Here is an 18,406-nt window from a genome sequence, read left to right as displayed (position 1 = left end):
AATGTTTATGAGTTACTTTTATCAGGAAAAAATAAGATGTTCTCTGAGAACAATGTACAATTAATGTGATTCTATAATACAAGGGTACTTCCAAGTGTTGATTCAAAGTGGAATTAAAAGATAAGTTTATTTTGGTACAAACTTTTTAAAATCCATGTGTAGTTTATCACAATATACATCATTCATCAGTGTTGGGAGCAGCTCTTGTATTTATGAATTTCACAATTTTGAACCAAAATATACCCATGTTTTAAATCAATTTCCCCACAAATATCTGAAATACCCTCATATAATATTCCATGGTAAAATTTAATTTCTTTTAGAATGATGGTTTCGATTATTTACTTCTCTGCTTTCAGTTATTGCAAAAAAAAAAATATTTGTCTTGTACGAATTCTGTTTGTCTTCAAGGTGTTTATTCCCCCAAATACACAAGCAGCATGAATAATCCAATGCATTTGTGAATCTTCGCACTGTATTCCAGGATTAAGGCATTCAGAATAAACTGAGTTATGATTCTGTTTACCCACCCTCAGAGAACTATTTTCTTCACAGTGTAGAAACATATAGATGTATATAAACATTGGATGATGAGAATAAAATTTTTCTTTGTCAATTATTTTGTTTAAAAACAGGTCTAAAAGTTTCTCACTGTTTGTAGTCTTAAAATAGATTAGGACTTAAAAAGACAATGATTTACCTAGAATAGAAGCTCTTCTAATGTTTAATTAAATATGAACATGTTTAAATATGTACACACTTGATTAAAATACAGGTACCAGTCTTGTTGCTTTTCAGTACAACACTTAAGAAGTCTAAGTGATCAAAGAAAATTTTTGAGGGGGCAAAGAGAGACTGAAATAGACAGAAACAGACAAATAGAACTTGCATTCGCTGGATCACTCCCTCAATACCCAAAGTAGCCCAGGCTGAGGCTGTAGCTAGCAGCTGGGAATTTATTTCAGGTCTCCCATGTAGGTGTCAGAAATGCAATTACTTGACCCAAAAATGATCATACTTTTGAGAGAACAATGCATAGTTGTTCGTGAGTAAATTCATATGTCACAAGGTGCAAGTATATTGAGGTTATCACTATGCAAATAAGCAGAATCTGTGGCTATGACTTGTTGATGGTCATCAACCAGGCAAAACATGCAGAGAACCATTTTGTGAATATGAGAGGCATCTGGATCGGAAGGAAAGAGTATCTAAATTCACTGCCAGGTTCACAGCTATGATGTCCATTTCTAGTTTCCTTTGCTGAGTTTAACCACATCAGATAAACACTATGGGAGGGAGACAGTGGAGAGTGAGAGCCAGTACATACCTCATCAGACACCAGTGTGCAGTGGCCATCGACCTGCAGAGCTGCGGACAACTGCCTGCAAGCCAGCGAGGAGCCAGGGAGGCACAGGAACCAGAAGCCTTTTGGACATCCTTCCCCGGATGTTGTGAGGGCAACTGGCCAGATCTGCAAAAGTAGAGAGGGGAGAATCCAGCATCGACCAGGCTGAAATACCAAGAGACAGTGTCAACATGGGGTCAGGTTGGTATGAAAGGTGATTCTTTACACTGAGAATGATGACAAACACTTTGTTTTGAAATAACAGTCTGCTTTATGCCCTCCTGCCAGTGTGGGTAGGCTTTGCCCCAGGTCTACAGTACTGTGAGAGGGAGCAGAGGGAGTGATGAGGTCATGGGAGGAGTCCCCAGGGAGGAGTTGCTGTGGCCCTGGCTCAGCGCCTTGATCCTGAGTGATGACAGTGAGCCCCAGAGCACAGTGGTCTCTGTGTCACTCAATGTCCTTTGTACCATGCCATCTGCCTGACAGCCACTTGGACCCAACCTCTTCACTGCCTGGCACCATCTCAAAGAGTGATATAGGCAGGATTGTTTCTATGAGGAAAACAAACCTAACCAATTATCAATTTTACTTGATTATCTGATAGCAAAACAGATTCACATAAATCACAGAGTGGCTCAGCATTCCAGGGAAGGGTAGACCCTACATCACCAGATGGAGCCTTGTCCAGCCCTGGACTCTGGGGAACATGTTTGGTTTATGTTGTAAACAAATAAATACAGTAAAACATAGTGTGGGCATTTGGCGTAGTGGTTAAGATGCTGTTTAGGTGGTAAAAAAAAAAAAAAAAAAGTCCTACTGGAAGGATCTTGTGAGTGAGACCCCTGTAGAAAGAAGTCATCAAAGAAGGAGGTACTTTTCTCCAAAGAGCGGAGAGAGCTTCCACTTTGCTTATGGCCCTGTCTAAATACTGACGGAGTTTATGGACTCAAAATGCTTCCATAGCCTTGGCAGCTCATGGCAAGAGCCTCGGATGATTACTGACATCATAAATAAGAGTGTCAATTGTTAAATCAACAACAGGAGTCCCCGTGCATGTAATTCCCATGTAGGAGCTCTGTCCTGAATGAATTGTAATAAGAGAATTAACTGCAAAACTTGTTCTCAAGTAGCACTTTATATGTTGTGTCGGGGGGGGGGGGGTGCAAATTGTTAAAATCTGTATTTAGTCTCCCATCCAAGTATTAACCAGGCCCGACCCTGCTTAGCTTCCGAGATCAGACGAGATCGGGCGCATTCAGGGTGGTATGGCAGAGTAGGTCTTCTATATAGAAAGTTAATTAAAAGGAAATCTTACACCTATCATTATGATCAATTGTGAACTGAAATTGATCACTTGGACTAGTGAGATGGCATTGGTACATGCCACCTTGATGGGATTGAATTGGAATCCCCAGGCACGTTTCTAACTCTACCATTTGGGGCAAGTCAGTTTGCGCTTGTCCCAAATTGTACATCTTCTCCCTCTGTTATTCCCACTCTTATATTTAACAGAGATCACTTTTCAGTTAAATTTAAACACCTAAGAATAATTGTGTGTTAATTACAGAGTTCAACCAATAGTATTAAGTAGAACAAAAAAAAAAATACTAAAAGGGATAAAGTATTAAGTTGTACATCAACAGTCAGGACAAGGGCTGATCAAGTCATTGTTTCTCACAGTGTCCATTTCACAACAGGTTTCCTTTTTGGTGCTTGGTTAGTTGTCACCAATCAGGGAGAACATATGATATTTGTCCCTTTGGGACTGGCTTATTTCACTCAGCATGAAGTTTTCCAGATTCCTCCATTTTGTTGCAAATGACCGGATTTCATTGTTTTTTACTGCTGTATAGGTCTAAGAGTCAAAGGGATCACATAAACAAGGCTAGTGTCTGCTAATACTAACTGATAGAATTAAAAAGGGAGATTAATTAAAAATGGGAAGCGGGATACACAGCAGACTCATAGAATGGCAGATGTCCTAAACAGTACTCTGGCCTCAGAATCAGCCCTTAAGGCATTCGGATATGGCTGAAGAGCCCATGAGAGTATTTTAGGCATAGAAAGCCAAGACACTCTGGCAAAAGAAAAAAAAAAAAAAAAAGAGGACCTAAATGAAAGATCTCTGCAAGTGAGATCCCAGTGGAAAGAACAGGGCCATCAAAGAAGGAGGTACCTTTCTCTGAAGGGAGGAGAGAACTTCCACTTTGACTATGACCCTGTCAGAATAAGATCGAAGTCGGCGAACCCTAAAGACTTCCATAGCCTTGGCAACTCATGACTAGAGCCTAGGGAGATTACTGATGCCATAAACAAGAGTGTCAATTTGTTAAGTCAACAACAGGAGTCACTGTGCACTTACTCCTCATGTAGGATCTCTGTCCTTAATGTGTTGTACAACATGAATTAATGCTATAACTAGTATTCAAACAGTATTTTACACTTTATGTTCTGTGTGGGTGCAAACTGTTGAAATCTCTACTTAATATATACTAAATGGATCTCCTGTATATAAAGAGAATTGAAAATGAATTGTGGTGTGAATGGAATGAGAGAGGGAGCAGGAGATGGGAGGGTTGTGGGTGGGAGGGAAGTTATGGGGGGGGGGGGAGCCATTGTAATCCATAAGCTGTGCTTTGGAAATTTATATTTATTAAATAAAAGTGAAAAATTAATTAATTAATTAAAAGAACAACAAAAAAAGCAAATCTTAAGAATGGGATGGGGCCAGCGCTGCGGCTCAATAGGCTAATCCTCTGCCTGTGGCAGTAGCACACCAGGTTCTAGTCCCGGTCAGGGCGCCGGATTCTGTCCCGGTTTCCCCTCTTCCAGGCCAGCTCTCTGCTGTGGCCCGGGAAGGCAGTGGAGGATGGCCCAAGTGCTTTGGCCCTGCATCCGCGTGGGAGACCAGGAAAAGCACCTGGTTCCTGCCTTCGGATCAGCGCGGTGCGGCAGCCACAGCGCACCAGCCGCAGCGGCTATTGGAGGGTGAACCAACGGCCAAAGGAAGACCTTTCTCTGTCTCTCTCTCACTGTCCACTCTGCCTGTCAAAACAAAACAAAACAAAAGGGATGGGAGAGGGAGTAGGAGGTGGGACTGAAGTGGGGGTGGGAGGGTGGGAATGGGGGAAAAACTATATTCCTTTAGTTGTAATTATGATATTTGCATTCATTAAGAAAAATTTAAAATAAAAGATGCTGTCTAGGATGCTTACATTGCACAGATTCAGATTCTAGCACCCATTGGATTCCAGCTTCCTGCTAATGCATACTCTGGGAAGCAGCAGGTGATGGGTCAAGGAGCAAGGTCCCTGTTACCCCCATGGCGTACCTGGACTGAATTTTGTGCTCCTAACTGCAGCCTGACCCATCCATGGTTGTTATAGGTTTTTGGGAGTGAACCAGCAAATGGAAAATCTCTCTCTTCCCTCCCTTCTCTGCTTTTAAAAGAAAAACTTGTAAACCTGACATGGAACTCGGGAAATAGAAATAACTGCTTAATGAGTGGAACAACTGTACCCGAGCACAGCCAACCCTCTGACGGTCCTAGAAAGCTGCTGAGCTCAGTAGCCTGTCTCAAAAAGCTGAAAGCTTTGTTCCCACATTAGCAGGGGCAAAATGCAGAAGTTACAGCCATGGTACGTAAGTGCCAAGTTCAGTGCCATCGGGGTTTCAGGGGTCCACTGGGGGTCTTGGGGCATAGCCTCTGCAGATAAGAAAGGACTACTGTTCCCTGAGCTCCTGTTGCAGGTTCCATTTTCCCAAGCCAGCCAGTAAGGAGGCACAGTCAGGGGCGCCCTGCAGTTATGGCGCTTGCAGGTCAGGACTAGGGCAGAGAGCAGGGAACAGGAGCAGGAGTGGAAATGGAAGGGTAAACAGAAACCATCCCATGCACTTTAGGGATATGTCCCTGCATCGTGTGCAGTTCTCTACACTTCGAGAGACGAAGGGCTCTTTGCTGGAGCGACTATGTAATGTCATGCTCTGTTTGTCAACTTAATAGATCTCCTGCAATCACCAAGGATATTGCAGAGCCACTCTGCTACCTTGGCAGAAACCACCTAGAAAAGCTAATTAATAGTGCACCCTTGTTAACACATGCAGATTTAGCATTATTAGTCTAATTAAAAAGATTTTAACAGTCTCACCCTCTCCCCTTACTGATTCCTACATATCCCAGTCAAAGTAAATTAAACCCATTAATCAAAGTGGTAAAAATGATAGAAGGTACAGGAAATGGGCAGAACTGAGAAGAGACTAACAGCCCTCATTATGTTTAATTTTGTTCCCTAGCAAAGGATAATAAATTCCGATTGTAACATCACAATAAAACATTTAATTATTCAAGAGCAGGGCAGGACATGTTATAATTAGCTCCCTGTTATGTGTCTTCATTTAAGGTGGCAGTAGATGCAATTTTGTAGCTTAAGATTTTAAAGTGAGATCTCATCCAGTCTGTCACCAGGGAACAGTCCTCACCAAGTACAGCATCTCTTGGGATGTGAATGGGTGGAACTTACGCTATGGAGCCGATTCATTCACTGTCTATGCAGCAGGTCTCTGCTGAGTGCCATCTGTATGTTAAGCACAGCTCTGGGCACTGCAGCTCCAACAACGAGTGATCTGAGTAAGTGCCTCCTCTCAGAGCTCACAGGAAGGCTGGAACAAAATCCATGCTCCTTACCTTAATCGTGAAACTGCATGATCTGTCCCATGTCTTGTCTCAGACTTCATTCTGTTCCCCACTTCTGACTTGTTGACTGCCATCATGCTAACCTGCTTCCTACCTCATGTGCTCTGCATCTGCTCTTTTTTTTTTTTTTTAAGATTTTACTTATTTGAAAGAGTTACACAGAGAGAGAGGCAGAGAGAGAGAGAGAGAGAGATCTCCCATCCGCTGGTTCACTCCTCAATTGGCTGCAATGGCCAGAGCTGGAGCGATCTGAAGCCAGGAGCCAGGAGCTTCTTCCAGGTCTCCCATGCGGGTGCAGGGGCCCAAGGACTTGGGCCATCCTCCACTGCTTTCCCAGGCCACAGCAGAGAGCTGGATTGGAAGTGGAGCAGCCAGGGCATGAACCAGCGCTCATATGGGATGCCGGCACTCCAGGCGGTGGCTTTACCCGCTACACCACAGCGCTGGCCCCTACATCTGCTCTTGCCTCATCCTTCTCCTCATCAAGTTCTCAGACTGAAAGAGACCTGTCCTGACCACCTTTATTGAAGGAAGTTCCCCAAACATTAATTGCTCTACTTTGTAAAATTTTCTTCATGGTACCTATCCCTCTCCAACATAATCTTGCTTGCTGGTTTATTTATTTATTGTTTATCTCTTTGAACATCCTCAGTAGAATATAATTTTCATAGAAAAAACGACCTTCTCTCTCTTTTCACTGAATTCCTAGTGTGTACGTAGCACATAGTAGGTTCTCAATAAATGTTTGCAATGGTGAATGATCAGGTTTTCCAAAGACAGCAAGGACAATATTTCCCATCCCATATTTTTTGGTAAACATAGTCACATCCCCATTAAAAGATGGAATCTAATTCTCCACCCTTTCACCCTGGGAGAGTGGATTTTGGACTCATTTGAGATCAATAGTATGTGGTAGAAGTAAGGCTGGGTTGTAAAAGGTTGTACATCTTGCCTTTGGAGTCCAAATTAACACACGTGAGGGGGCACTAAAACTGTCTCAACAGAGTGAGGTACCCACTGAGTATCATGGGTATCACTGCTTCAGACCCTCCACTCTGCCCAGTCATTTTTTGTCTTATTGGAACCACCGGAGAGACTCTGAACTGGAACTGTCCATCTGAACCCTTCCAAAATTGCCAACCCACAGAAACTGAGAGGGAGAAAAATATTTATTGTAGTTTCAGTACACCCAGTTTTGAAGGGATATGTTACACAGCACTGGATAACCAAGTCAGTAGCTGACTAAATGACTAAATGAGAGGTTGTTACTTCCAATCTGATTTGTGATGGAATCTGTAATCAAGATGGCAGACTATGTTTTGGAAATCTATGTGTCTTAGTAGAAATCGAAGATTTTGGCAAAATTCTATTATCAGGTGCCCCCAGATTTGATTATACTATTGATCAGGTGAATCCCCCTCCAGAATAGATAAGAGCTGTTTTTTTCTATATAGAAACTATACTATCACAAGCTAACACTTTTTAACACTTTTTAAAGGTGGTTATTATTCATTAGTTATGGCATTCTTTCTTGCTAACTCTGTCCTCAGAATCTGGGTAAGAGATCCATTAACAGGTGATTAGAGTTGGCGTTCAGTATGTTTGCCAGTCTTAAAGAGACCACAAAGCAGCCCAAAAAAGCATTGCAGATAATTTTCATTCCTTATCTCTTCTTATCCTTTTCTCTAGAATTTCTGCAGTGATACCAGAACTAGAGACAGCATGGGACTTTTGAAAGTTGAAAATATTGCACCTATATGTCAACATTTCCAGAATCCTAAGAAAAATGGAAATTTCATATCAGGGAGGCAGTAATTAACAGCTGCTGCAACTTCCCACTTGGTAGTAAAGCTGTGATGGACATCTTTTTTTGTTGTTTTGTTTTTAAAGATTTATTTATTTATTCGAAAGTCAGAGTTACACAGAGAGAGGAGAGACAGAGAGAAAGAGTGGTCTTCCATCTTATGGTTCACTCCCTAGATGGTTGCAATGGCTGGAGCTGTGCCAGTCTGGAGCCAGGAGCCAGGAGATTCTTCCTGCTCTCCCATGCGGGTGCAGAGGCCCAAGCACTTGGTCCATCTACTGCTTTCCCAGGCCACAGCAGAGAGCTGGATTGGAAAAGGAGCAGCCGGGACTAGAACTGGCGCCCATGTGGGATGCCAGCGCCTCAGGCCAGAGCGTTAACCGGCTGTGCCACAGCGCCGGTCCCTGTGATGGACATCTCTAGAGTAAGAATTTTCCCAGAAGAACTGGAATGTTAGCGTGGTATTTGTATTGTTAAAACATTTGTCAGTTGGTTTGTACTGGGCAACACTGGATCATTAGTTCCACAAGGATTTCTTCAACTCACAATCACGTTGTGTCTTTATTATATATTTATCTCTACCACTCACATGCATATGTGCTGCTCATACATAGAAACAGGCATAATGTCATTATTCACTTTCTTTTTGTTTTTTAAGATTTATTTTATTTATTTGAAAGACAGAGTTACAGAGAGGTAGAGACAGAGAGAGAGGTCTTCCATCCACTGTTTCACTCCCCAGGTGGCCACAACAGCCGGAGCTGTGCCGATCTGAAGGCAGGAGCCAGGACCTTCCTCCAAGTCTCCCCATGGGTGCAGGGGCCCAAGGACTTGGGCCATCTTCTACTGCTTTCCCAGGCCACAGCAAAGAGCTGGATCAGAAATGGAGCAGCCAGGACTAGAACCGGTGCCCATAAGGGATGCCGGTGCTGCAGGCCGGGGCTTTAACCCGCTGTGCCACAGCGCCAGCCCCATCATTATTCACTTTCAATGGCAGAAGAAATAACAATTCTTTTCTCCATAGACAGTAAATTGCCTTTATCATGCAATCTTTTCTAGTTTCCTACATGGTTAGTGTTCACTCTTATGAACTCCAGTCTCTGTTGGGATCTCTTAGAGATGTCAGTTATTCCATGTGACATTATTCTTTTTGCAATGACTTGAACTTATCCAAATACACTGTGTCTCCTTGACAGGAGAACCATTTGACTCATCTTTGTATTCTCCATAGATCCTGACAAAATGACCCTCCTTATAAGTTTTAGGAGATCCACATATCAATGCTCTGTGTCTACAGATTTATTCTGTTCACACCCTCTGTCTCCCTTTGTCAGAAATCAGTTTTTCACTGGAACAGGGAAATCTGTTGGAGAACCAATCTTATTGTGAGGCATGGTTCTAAAAGATTTATTTATTTATTTGAAAGTCAGAGTTAAAACGACAGAGTGGGGCGGGGGGTGTCTTCCATCTGGTGGTTCACTCCCCAGTTGGCCACAATGGCCATAGCTGTGCTGATTCGTAGCCAGGAGGAGCCAAGAGCTTCTTCCGGGTCTCCCACATGGGTGCAGGGTCCCAAGGACTTGGGCCATCTTCCGCTTTCCCAGGCCATAGCAGAGAGCTGGATGGAAAGTGGAGCAGCTGGGTCTCGAACCAGTGCCCATATGGGATGCTGGCACTTCAGGGCAGGACATTAACCCACTGCGCCATAGCTCTGGCCCCGAGAGACATGGTTCTAAATTCAAGGCAGTACTTAAGTTGTTGGCTATGCATGGAAGGCATGTTTTCTCCTTCACAAATTATGAAGTAATTGCAACTGACTGGTAGTGCTCAGGGTCCAAGGACGTTCCACATACTAAAATATAGGGATTAGTGCTATATAGCAAGAAATTATCCTGTTAGCATGCCCGTAATATCCCCCAGTGAGAATAACACTGGACTGTTTACCTGGTTGTGTTATAGTAACTACATTATGTTCACTTACTGTATGCCAGACAGTGCAAGAAGAGTTACCTGCTACTGAGTCACCAAAGTTTCTGTGCACCAGAATCACCTGGAGGATGGACTGAAATTCAGATTCCTGCGCTCCATCCATAGGTTTTTGATTCAATAACTGAGTGGTGGGTGGGGAGACTGAAAATGGCATTTTCTTTTTCACAACTTCCCAGGTGAAACCAGCGGGTCTAGGGACCACACTTTGAGAAACCCTGCCCTGCTCTAATTTAACTTCATGATTATTGTCTAAGTGGTGTTCTATGTTAACTCTATGTGTCCAATGAGAAAGTCATCTCAGAGAGGTTAGGTTCACTTCCAGAGTGACACAACCAGGATTTGAAGCCAGGTGCCCCGAGTATTGTTTCATACTTGAGTGAACAGAAAAATTAAGCTCTCTGGGCAGTGTGCAGATAGAACCGACTGAGGCTACTTGGGTCCATACTTCATAGCTGTATGATCTTAAGCAAATTACTTAACTCTCGCAGCATCAGGTTCCATGATTTGAAACAGTGGTCCTTACACATGGAGGTGTTGTGCATATGGAATGAAAAAAATGTGTGAACAGCTGTTAGAAAATTCTAGGTATGGAAGAATAACGTAAAAAAGAGTTCTCAAGGGGTTCGCAATCCAGTGGAAGGTAACAAACCTACAGAAACATAAATAATTCCAAACCCTGAAAGTGCTATGAACAGAAGACAGGAAGTAGGGAGAGTGAGGTCTGAGATGTGAATGACAGGAAGGAGCCACATAAAACTGGAAAATGAGTTGGAAAAAGCAGAGAAAAGAAAAGGTGCTAAAGACTGATGGCAAGGCAGTGATTTTCTTTCTATTTTTATATGATGGTAGCGGTCCAGTCTGCTACAATAGGCATAGCTAAGGTAGAGCCATGTTTAGAGCTTGTAATAAAAGCTGTGCTTTGAGTGCCTGAGATGGATTATAGCCATCCACAAGGAAACGTTTGGGAGTTATAAGTATGTTTATTAACTTGCTTATAGTGTTAGTTTCACAAATATACATTCAGGCTACAATTCATCACCTTGCCCACTTTAACTATGTGTAGCAGGTCAATTTCAGTAAACTTGATTTTCAAAGATCTATGATGAACAACAACAAATGAGATATTCACCAGATAGAAATGTCAGGTAGGCTATTGGATATACGGGTCTGGAACTTAGGAATGTCTCATGAGATTTTTCCTGGTGACTCCAGAAACTCACAGATGAACTTTTCAATCCATTTTCCCCAGAGCTCACCTTGGCTGAAGAAACTCAGGAGCTAGAACATTTGGGTTCTGATTCCTGTTAGATACTGGATAGCTACAGAACCTTGAATACTCTGCTCAATCCCGGTCTAAGTATTTTGCATTATTAAAATAAGCAAAATCACATTTGACTCTCAGGAGTATTAAACAGGGGCTTTTGTAGCAGTGTTTAGGAAAGAAAAATACTCCACAAATCTCACTTGCCCTGAGTATTATTCACTAGAATATTTCAAAGAAGTGGTTGTTTGGTCAAAGTCTTTTGCCAAAACTGTGAATGAGACGAAGAAACACAAACAAGACCAACAGTGTGGCAAGAACAGAGAACAGGGGCCAGTGTCTTGGCACAGCAGGTTATGTCCAAATCTGTGATGCTGGCATCCCATATTGTAGCCCCAGATCAAGTTCCAACTGCTGCACTTCCAATCCAGCTCCCTGCTAATGAGCCTGGGAAAGCAGTGGAAGATGGTTTAAGGACTTAAGCCCCTGCCACCCATTTGGGAGACCAGGATGGAGTTCGGGCTACTGGTTTCTGCATGGCCCGGACCAAGCTATTGCAGCCATTTGGGGAATGAACCAAGGGATGGAATACTCTTCTTCTCCCTCCTCTCCCTCCTCTCCCTCCTTTCCCCCTCCCCTTTCCCCTCTCCCTCCCAATTTCTGTAACTCTGCCTTTCAAATAAATAAATAAATCTTTACAAAAAATAAAAAAGTGTCACTAAATAATTATGATGAGAACACTGGGATGGGAATGGGTAATGTGTATTCTAAATGTCCCTCAGTTTGACTTGCCCCTTTATAAAGCCTTCTCTTTAAGACTTATTGTCTTGTTGAGTTGTGCTTAAAAATAATAAAATAGGATTGTGCTTGGAAGTCACACATGAGCCACCAGTCATTTACAGACTCGTTAATCAGTGCTTTAGATTCTCAGCTCCAAATTTATGCTGAGATCGTGACTTGAGCCACGATACACACTGTTGAGTAACCCATTCCAGCCTTCCCCTAACAAGTAAGCTTAACCAATACTCTCAAACAAAAATTAAAATTTCAAGAATTATATTACATAAAGAGACTCCAGTATGAACAAAGAACTGAATTTATCTCACTCATTATTAAATAGTACTATATGTTTCTAAAGACATTATCATTTTTATATTTCACTTATACACCCATGGCCCTGCAACTCTACTACTTCCTTGTTTAAGTGAAGAAGAATCTATTCTAAGGCTGCAACCTCAACTCTGTTGACTTATTAACAGATGGTTCACTGGATAAAAGTATTACCTGTGTTGAAAGAGATTTCAAGAAATTCCTAGATTATTTTAAATGCAATTCTTGACTTAAATGCAACTGTTAGCAACTGAGGACCTACAAGGCTGGTACTGCCATAAAAGGTTAATCCACTTGGTTTGTACCTGCACTTAGAAAACTTGGAATATGGTAAGTGCTCAAGAAATGATAGTGGGGCCGGCACCATGGATCACTTGGTTAATCCTTTGCCTGCAGTTCTGACATCCCATATGGGCGCCGAGTTCTAGTCCCGGTTGCTCCTCTTCCAGTCCAGCTCTCTGCTGTGGCCCGGGAAGGTAGTGGAGGATGGCCCAAGTGCTTGGGCCCTGTACCCGCATGGGAGACCAGGAGGAAGCACCTGGCTCCTGGCTTCGGATCGGCACAGCGCTGGCTGTAGCGGTCATTTGGGGGGTGAACCAATGGAACAGGAAGACCTTTCTCTCTTTCTCTCTCTCTCTAACTCTGTCAAAACAAAAGAAAGAAAAGAAATGATAGCTATGACATTTAGTAGTAGCAGCCAGAGCAGTAATGGAATTAGTGTAGCAATCATAGTAGCAGACTACATAGGCAAAGAAAGATCTCTTTGAAAAAATATTAGGGTTACTCTGAGGCAAAACAGAGCTCATTTTAGTGGTTTAAGTTTTCTTGGCACCCTAATTAAGGAATTGTCCTGAATAATTAAGCCACTTTATGCTTTGTTGTTCATTCCTTTAGGAAACTATTTCTATGCGGGTAAGTGGTCATTTATAGAGGCAGTGTTCTTTGTTCTGGCTGTAATCTCATTGTACTGACATCCTTATTTGTGATTTTTTTCAAGTGGAGCCATTCATTTATCTTATGGGTTCTTTAATTAATTTTTCTAGCATGCTTTAAGCTAAAGAAACAGTAGAAATACTAGATGCTAAGAAATCTGCAGCTGCTGTAAAGTGTTGGGCTGAATCTATTCAAATGAGGTTTGTTAAATTTAAACAGGTACATTTGTGGTTGCAGATACTATGTTGTACCTTCTATATTATACTTTATAGGTTATAAAATGCATTCATATCCAACATCTCAATCTATTGACATTCTAATAGTCAATAACTGGCCGGCACCGTGGCTTAACAGGCTAATCCTCCGCCTTGCGGTGCCAGCACACCGGGTTCTAGTCCCAGTTGGGGCGCCAGATTCTATCCCGGTTGCTCCTCCTCCAGGCCAGCTCTCTGCTATGGCCCGGGAAGGCAGTGGAGGATGGTCCAAGTGCTTGGGCCCTGCACCCGCATGGGAGACCAGGAGAAGCACCTGGCTCCTGGCTTCAGATCAGTGAGATGCGCTGGCCGCAGCGGCCATTGTAGGGTGAACCAACGGCAAAAAAGGAAGACCTTTCTTTCTGTCTCTCTCTCTCTCTCACTATCCACTCTGCCTGTCAAAAAAAAAAAAAATAGTCAATAACTAAAAAGTAGAAAGAGGGCAAAGATAAAGTACCGTTAAGAAAAATTTGAGGGACTGCCACTGTGGCGTAGCAGGTAAATCCTCTGCCTGCAGTGCCAGCATCCCATATGGGTGCTAGCTCCAGTCCCAGCTGTTCTACTTCCAATCCAGCTCTCTGCTATGACCTGGGAAAGCAGTAGAAGATTACCCGTGTCCTTGAGCCCCTGCACCTGTGTGGGAGACCCAGAAGAAGCTCCTGGCTCCTGGCTTCAGATTGGCACAGCTCTGGCCGTTGTGGCCGTCTGAAGAGTGAATCAGCGGAAGAAAGACTTTCTCTCTCTCTCTCTCTCTCTCTCTCTCTCTCTCTCTCTCCCTCTCCCTCTCCCTCTCTGCCTCTGCCTCTGCCTCTCTGTAACTGCCTTTCAAATAAATAAATAAATGTTAAGAGGGAGCGGGAAAGGGGAGGGTTGTGGGTGGGAGGGAAGTTTTGGGAGGTGGAAGCCATTGTAACCCATAAGCTGTACTTTGGAAATTTATATTCATTAAATAAAAGTTTAATTAAAAAAAAAAACAAGAAAATTTATGTAAGTGTAAAAAATAAATAAATAAATGTTAAAAAAAAAAGAAAAATTTGATGTGGCATGTTATTTATTATCATAGTATAAGTTATTTGAAACAGTAGAATAAGTTGAAAATCTGGACCATAAAACAAATTGAGTCCCAAAGTTTCTTTTCTCTTTCCCTCATCATGTCCTCTATTTTTTTCCCATTCTTTCTCGATACAAGAACTTAGGAAGGTGTTTTTATTTTTTTTCTAGAACTGACATAGACTGAAGCTGCTACTTCTGGGATTTCCTGTAATTTTTTTCTTTCATCTCACAATTTGACATAGAAGAGAAGGTAAGGATGATGGTGTAAATGAGACCTTCTGTTTTGCAGGTTAGTTGGGGCAGGACTTGTGTATAAACCCTGTGAAGCACCATGAAAGAATAATAATCAAATATGAACTTTGGGTTTCAAAGGATAGTCTCTGAGACTCCTTGTTCTAATATTCCAGTTGGAAGTTTACATAGCCAAGGGGCCCAGAGTAATAGATTCATTAACATTGATTTTCTAAAAGAGTAGTAAGGATGGAAACTTTAATGTAGCTACTGTACAGTTGACAACAAAGGATTGTATGTGCCCCATACCTGGTGGGACCCTCTCCCAGAGGTTTCTACTATCCTAACTTTTTTGGTATTTATTCTCACATTTTTATTTGTAGTTTTACTACCTTAGAGTTTAGGTTTGCTTCTTTTTTTGAGGCTCATATAAATGAAATTTTAAGTTTGGGTTCACCTTCCCTAATCCAAAATCTGAAAAGCTGTAAATTTGGAATGCTTTTGAGAACAGACATGATACCACACGTAGAAAATTCCACACCTAACCTCTTTGTCAGAAACTTTGCTTCATGCACAATTATGTAATACATTGTATAAAATTACCTTTAGGCTGCGTGTATATGGGGTATATTAAGCAAATGAATTCATGTTTAGACTTGAGTCCTATCCTCAAGATATCTCATACATATGCAAATACTCCAGAAAAAAAAGCAAAAAGCAAGAAAAAAAAAGTTCTGAAACACTTTAGTCCCAAATATCTCAGATAAAGGAAACCCTGGTATGTCTTCTTTTGTCTCTGAATTTAAATGTTCATGTTGTGCATAGTTGTATTTCATTCATTTTCATTGAATAGTGCACCATCATGTGAATATTTAATCATTTCACTAATTCATTCTACTGATGAGAAGCCTTTGGGCTTTTCCAAATGTTTGGCTTTTAGAAACAATATTTGTTTGAAGGGTCTTATATATGGCTTCTATATGTATGTGTAAGAGTTTTCTAGGGTGTATACATTGGAATGGAGTTTCTAAATGTGATGATTTGAATGTCTTCTTCCAAAATATTGAGATCCTAACCCACAAGGTTGTGGTATTAGGAGATGGGGCTTTTGTGGAGGTGACTGGGTCATGAAGGCAAAGCCTGTGTGAAAGAGATTTGAGCCTTTATAAAACAGGACCAAGGAGCTCTGTCCCCTTCCGCCATGTGAAGACACAGCTAGTAGGAGTCATGTATGGAACAGGAAACGAGCCCTCAACAGACACCAAATCTGCCTTCAGCTTGGGTTTCCTACTCTTTAGAATCTCAAGAAAAACATTTCTCTTATTTCTAGGCTACTGAGCCTCTTGTGTTTCGCTATAGCAGCCCCAATGAAGTAAAACCCTAGGGTATATATTGCTTTACTTGCTAATATTCAACTACTTTCGTTTTCTTCTTATTTCTAGAATATCTTTTAAAAATACAAAATCATGACTCATAATTATAAAATCAAAACACTGACAATTTTATTAATATTCATAAAGCAATGAAGGAAACTGTTATAAGCAATTCAAAAGAAAAAGACAAAGATAAAGGCATCGAGGATGATGAAAAGAATTTATGTAACTACACTGGGCAACAGTCAGCCCCATTCCACTGGATGCAATTAGCATTTCTATGTACAAGAAATAACCAGAGAGCTATTTGAATACCATCTTTTTCTTTTTTTAAAAAATATTTATTTATTTATTTATTTGAAAGTCAGAGTTACACAGAGACGGCAAGGCAGAGAGAGAGAGAGAGAGAGAGAGAGAGGTCTTTCATCTGCTGGTTCATGCCCCAGATGACCACAATGGCTGAAACTATGCCTATCCAAAGCCAGGAGCCAGGAGCCAGGAGCCTCCTCTCGATCTCCCACGTGGGTGCAGGGGCCCAAGGACTTGGGCCATCTTCTGCTTTCCCTGGGCCATAGCAGAGAGCTGGATCGGAAGTGGAGCAGCCGGGACATGAACTGGCACTCATATGGGATATTTATTGGCGCTGCAGGCCCGTTAAGCTTTGGCCAGTTTTTCTCTTATTTAAATTGACTTTTTTGGAGCTTGGGGAACTTCAGAGTTTAATAGTGCAGAATGTCCCCATCATCTGTCATTCAGGTGCCACCTTTGTAGGACTGGGCTAATCTGTATACCTGCTCAATTGTTACTTCCTTGATTTTTTTCATCCTATTGACGTGTTCCATTTATTACATACTGATTTTAAAACTAAAATTTACATGAACACCATAATGGAAGGCCGGTATCAGTTTGCCATAAACAGAAGATAGCAGTTTAAACAAATGTAATACAAGCAATACTACACTGTTAAAATTTAACTAGGTAGACTTCCTCCCAACTTTGGGCCTGAACCCTGTTTGAATCCATTTTCTTTTTCTTCCTAACCTCTCTCCCAATGCAAAAAGAAAATGGGCAAGTATTAGAGTGATCTAAAAGAAGTACTCGCACCTGGCAGAGTTTTCCTCTGTGTTAACATAAAAAGATGAAGGAGGCCAATATGGGAACAATGCCATTGTGTGATTTAGTGTCATTTCATCTCTGATGCACATCCAGGTCCCACTAAACTTAGATTGCAGTCTTCCAGAGGGATGCATTTGCACACTTTGGGGAACCCTGATTTCATTCAATACCCTTATTTTAGAGGTGGAGAAGCTGAGGCGGCCCAGAGAAGGTGTGACGGATACTCTAATGGTCCCACAAAGATGGACACCTTTGAATCTCCAAAGTCTGTGAATAAGTTACCTTATGTGATAAAATGGAACCTACAGATGTCACCAAGGTCAGACCTTGAGATGAAGACTTGTCCATCCTATCCATATTGTCTGGGTGGCCCCAATCTAGTCATTGGGCCCTTAAAAATAAAACATTTCTGGCCGGCACCGCGGCTCAACAGGCTAATCCTCCACCTTGCGGCGCCGGCACACCGGGTTCTAGTCCCGGTCGGGGCACCGATCCTGTCCCGGTTGCCCCTCTTCCAGGCCAGCTCTCTGCTGTGGCCAGGGAGTGCAGTGGAGCATGGCCCAAGTGCTTGGGCCCTGCACCCCATGGGAGACCAGGAGAAGCACCTGGCTCCTGCCATCGGATCAGCGCGGTGCGCCAGCAGCAGCGCGTCTACCGCGGCGGCCATTGGAGGGTGAATCAACGGCAAAAAGGAAGACCTTTCTCTCTGACTCTCTCTCTCACTGTCCACTCTGCCTGTCAAAAATAAAAAAAAATTTAAAAATAAATAAATAAAACATTTCCTCTGGCTGAAGTCAGAGATGCAATGACAGAAGAGGCAGGAGTGGCCGGAATCCTGAGAGAGACTGGACCCATTGCTGTGGCTTTGAAGGGGAAGGGAGCTTAGAAGAGCCGGTGAGTGTAGGTGACCTCTGGAATCTTAGAAGAGCACCCACTAACTGCCAGCAAGAGAGTGAGGACCCTAGTCCCACCACTGCAGAGAACCAAATGCTGCCAACAGCCTGCAAACAGTGAGTGAGCTTGAAGTAGGTTCTCTCCTAGGGACTCCAAGTGATTGACACTTGGATCTGAGCATTGTGGAATCCAGAGCAGAGCAAACAGTTAGTCCTACTAGATTTACAACCTACAGAATTGTCAGATAATTTGGCATTGTTTTAAGCAGTTAAGTTTGTAATTTGTTACGAAAGCAATAGAAAACTAATACAATTATTTAACCTTCAAAAAAAGAAAATCCTGTCATTTGC

Source organism: Lepus europaeus, chromosome 9 (genome assembly GCF_033115175.1).
Source record: "Lepus europaeus isolate LE1 chromosome 9, mLepTim1.pri, whole genome shotgun sequence".
In the NCBI taxonomy this organism is placed as follows: Eukaryota; Metazoa; Chordata; class Mammalia; order Lagomorpha; family Leporidae; genus Lepus; species Lepus europaeus.
Note: the sequence above shows the minus strand (reverse complement) of the source record.